Source organism: Polyodon spathula, chromosome 25 (assembly GCF_017654505.1).
Source record: "Polyodon spathula isolate WHYD16114869_AA chromosome 25, ASM1765450v1, whole genome shotgun sequence".
Lineage (NCBI taxonomy): Eukaryota > Metazoa > Chordata > Actinopteri > Acipenseriformes > Polyodontidae > Polyodon > Polyodon spathula.
The window spans coordinates 1,415,031-1,420,030 of NC_054558.1; positions in this window are offsets into that span (position 1 = coordinate 1,415,031).

Sequence of the window (5,000 nt, forward strand, 5' to 3'; positions counted from 1 at the left end):
TCAGTGCATAACACAAGCAGACTCTGTAAAACGTGTAAAAGCGTGCATGTTACACACTGAAAACTGTGGCATGTAAGGAATCAATTATTTAAAATCGATGATTAATGAATTACAAGCAAGATTAAAAGCCCTATTTTACCGGTTTTGGTGGGAGTGTGGCCTACTGATTAGAGTTGATGGATTGGGAGCCAGGAAGATTTCGGTTCAGTTCCTAGCTCGGACTCACTGTTTGACCAGGGGTTACAAAACACAAAAATCAGTAAATGAATTCCGGAATAAATAATTATGGAACGCTAAAAATAAATCGAATGAAAATGGACAGTGAACTTTAACATCCTGGTACTTGTCTGTGTGTGTGGGCCGCCCATGCAGAAGTGTGCTGGCATGTCTACAAGTCTTTAAACTGACAGCCCTGCCCTCAAATCATCTGTACAAAAAAGAACAACATCTGATAAGCCCTAATACAACATGTTAATGCCATCTAATCTGAGGGAGGCAGGCCTTGTCGCCATGGAGACAGCAGCCCAAGTTTGAGGCCTGCTCTGCTGAATGGGAAATGCTTTACAGATTTAAATGCTTTATTATGTTAAGCAATGGGATATTTTCACTCAATTAACCAGTAAGGCAATCTGCATGGCTGTCTGAACCATCAGTCCCGAACTGACATGTTTATCCTCTCAGTCCCTTTGACAGTGGACTCAGCTCCTTGAGAAACCTTTAGACACAAAACAAATCTCCAGGGGAAAAACAGAGCAAGACTTTACCCAGACACACAGAGAGCTTTACCCAGACACACAGAGAGCTTTACCCAGACACACAGAGAGCTTTACCCTGACACACAGAGAGCTTTACCCTGACGCACAGAGAGCTTTACCCCGACGCACAGAGAGCTTTACCCCGACACACAAAGAGCTTTCCCCTGACACACAGAGAGCTTTACCCAGACACACAGAGAGCTTTACCGTGACACACAAAGAGCTTTACCCTGACACACAGAGAGCTTTACCCTGACACACAAAGAGCTTTACCCAGACACACAGAGAGCTTTACCCTGACACACAAAGAGCTTTACCCAGACACACAGAGAGCTTTACCCAGACACACAGAGAGCTTTACCCTGACACACAGAGAGCTTTACCCAGACACACAGAGAGCTTTACCCCAACGCACAGAGAGCTTTACCCTGACACACTAAGGCTCCACTCAGTTGATCCGAGCAAATCAAAACCGAGATAAAAGAGGTCATTTGTGTTTCAAGGTTCTTCAGGCCTCTTCGATTTTAATGACAGCGGTATTTACATCCACCATGATCAGTAGACTAGTTCCCTAAACGTGTTGAAGAACCACAGTCAAACCACACAGTTTGTGTTAAAAGCAGCCCCTCTCTGCTGTCTCTAATTGCACACGGCAGACGAGCAGGTACATGTGAACTAGCTGGAATGGACATGCATTGTACTAGATCCTTTTGAACTGTTTTGCAGCTTGCATGCTGCTGTCACTGATGCTGTGTTTGATTCAACCAAAAATGAATTTGAATTCTGCATTCTATTTCCCAGCACTTAAAACAAGAAACAACGCCTCACGCCTCACATGTTGCTGTGTGCTGTAATTACTCTGCACACCGCAGGGTACACAACAATGAACAACTTGCATTAATATGAGCGATGAGATGAGAAACATCCGGGACCTTTATTCATCAAATAGCAACATACACAACACTGCCAAGCAAAATAGTTATTGCTGTAATTAGTCAAGCCATGGCCTCTAACAACCAATGTTCCTGGCTTCGCTATTCAATTTAGCTTTATTTAGGACAAGAGTTATGCAGCCAAAACTAGACTAGGTGTCTTTATTGTTTCGTATTTATTGCTGTTTGTTTGCAGTGCCTTTGGATAGCTGGAAGGAAGGAGTGATCTACACGTCTGGAGTATGGCAGCGTGTTGTGCTGTCAACTCATCACCAATTAAAGAGAAACAGAAAGGTCAAATTCGGAAGCTGTCAAAACCCTTTTTCAGTGCGATACGTTGAGGACCAAGAAGTGACAAGAGGCCCCATCTGCTGAGAGCGGGTGCTGCTGGGGTCTTTGCTAAGAGCTCGGATAAAGTCTATGAAATGAGGATTGTCTGCTGCAGGACACCTAACAATCTTCTCTATTTCATCTCCAGAGCCAAGCAGATGTGACCAGACTCCCATCCAATCAGAAACAAACTGTCACGAGATACAGACCGCTGGGAGATCTTTCCAATTCTCCTCGTCTATCTTGAAACCCTCCACGGCATTACACACCTCTGTCAAGCAATTACCTTTCAGAACTGCCCCGCGGGGGTAAAAAGAGCAATTCGCATGCCTCTCTCTGCAAGTTATTTATTCTGTGTTTGAAATGTCCCACTGGAATGCTGTCTGTCTCACTGCAGCTACCCATGTCTCAAATCAAGGACCCTGAAGATTAACAGTCAAGCCAGTCTCCTCTTCACCTTCGGAGCCTACACAATGGATGTTACCCAGCGAACGGACCCGGGAGGCAAGGGCTGACATGGGAACTGGGACTCTCCTGACCACCGGGGAGGATCGCTAATGCCAGTGCTGCTCAGCAGCGAGATCGGCATGCTGGAGCGGGCTGGAAAGAAATCACGCTGTTACTCAATGGCACAGAAATCAAACTTCTTTGGCTTTTTGATTCCCTCCAGTTTTTCTTTTTTTGTTCATGCGACACTAAAATGTCTTTTGAAATATCACTCCTCGCTGACTCTTACAGGACAGAACGATTCTATTCAGGCATTCCTTTTAGTCATGCAGATCCAGTTTCAAAAGGAACATCTGCCTTGGCAAACCTCCATAACTGGCAACACCACAGAGTATACTGTGCTGCACAGCGGTCCTGACGCTTCATCGTTGTACTGATCTGCAGCCGCGATTCTGCAACGGCTATTGGCTCATGCCTTGTGATTCCATTGGAATGTCAAAGCATACAATGTTTGCACTGCGGTACCGCTCCACCAAGGGCTCATACTGCAGCTGACACTGTGCTCCACTGTCCATTAATACACTCCACTGGCAATGCACTGTCCTAGGGGAGGTACTTGCATGGACTGAACTGAATTGACCTTGCTGTCTAGTCCACATATCTAACAAGAGTGGTCTCAGTGTAGGGAGCAGAGATCATGTTAAAGTGATGGGGGAGGGGGGTGAAGTATTACATCATCACTGGAGGGGGCAGTGACATCATGACGACACATTATGATGCAATACGTGACCCCTAATCCAGAGAATGGGGTATTTAAGGAGAGCTCGTTGCTTCTAGTATTTCAGTCACACAGTTTGTTGCACACCAATAGGCTATTTCCCTACAGTCTGCAAAACCTAATAAGGAAAGATATGCCCTGTTCCACTGCACTACACAGTACCGCACCCTTTCAGTTCTGGACACGTCGCTACGACATTGCTGCTCAAGAAAGAGTGCAAAGAAGAGCGACCAGAATTATTACAGGTTTGAAAGGCATGTCACAAACAGACAAGCTAAAATAATTTAAATCTATTCAGTCTTGAACAAAGAAGACTACGCCGAGACCTGATTCGAGCATTCAAAACTCTAAAAGGCATTGACAATGTCGACCCAAGGGACTTTTTTGACCTGAAAAAAAGAAACAAGGACCAGGGGAGATTAGACAAAGGGGCATTCAGAACAGAAAATAGGAGGCACTTTTTAATGTTGTTGAAGCCGACACCCTGGGATCCTTCAAGAAGCTGCTTGACGGGATTCTGGGATCAATAAGCTACTGACAACCAAACGAGTTGACGGCCTCCTCTCGTTTATAAACTTTATGTTCTTTCCAAGCCAGTAACTAAGAGCAGCATGCAGCCTGCGGATCGAGGAATCGGTTCTGTGCATGAAGCCCTCTCTTCTGTAGCCAACATGTACATGAACACCACATGACATCCAGAAGATGCAGCCAGCCCTGAACACAGACTCGCTTGGAAAAGCTGGGCCACAAAACATCACAGGACAGCAGTGTGACAGCCCCTGACATTCACGCAGACTTCTGACGGTCTGGAGAGGATCTCATCTGTTTAAGTGACTTTCTCTCTGTTCTTTGGTGGATTGTATAATTATACAGTGCTGCTTTCAGACAGCTGCCCTGGAAAGTCAAAAGGCTATTTTTAATCTGTTCCGAGCCATCAGCAGTTTTTTGTTTAAATTATTTTTTTTTTTTTTTGCATGTATTTATAGATTTGGCCAGCCAGTCATTCCCCATCAGCAGATAGTATTCCTTGTATTAAAAATGGTTAACCCTTTCACTGTGGCCCACTGTGTCCCACGCGGAGTGTGCAGGGTCTCTTAATCTCACACAGTGGCAGCAAATTCACTTCTGCATGAGACTCACCCCCACCTCAGCACTGCCCTATCAGCATCTCCGTCACTGCTGTGCAGCATCAATCCACAAATAAACTCTGCGTCTGTCTGGGAGCAAGTGCACTTGCTGGCTCTATTTCTGCAGCGCTAGACGATTATATGCCATTACTCAGAGTATACCCAACCTATTAACAGTGAGGATATGAGGCTACAGACCTTGGGCCCGCTCTACAGGCACTTAACACCCCCCCCCACACACACACACACACACACACAGAGCAATATGAATGAGGCAGTCAGACCAGTCAGAGAGACATACAGAATGAGGCAGTCAGACCGGTTAGAGAGACATACAGAATGAGGCAGTCAGATCGGTCAGAGAAACATACAGAATGAGGCAGTCAGACCGGTCAGAGAGACATACAGAATGAGGCAGTCAGACCGGTCAGAGAGACATACAGAATGAGGCAGTCAGATCGGTCAGAGAGACATACAGAATGAGGAAGTCAGACCGGTCAGAGAGACATACAGAATGAGGCAGTCAGACCGGTCAGAGAGACATACAGAATGAGGCAGTCAGACCGGTCAGAGAGACATACAGAATGAGGCAGTCAGATAGGTTAGAGAGACATACAGTGCAGTGTCTACA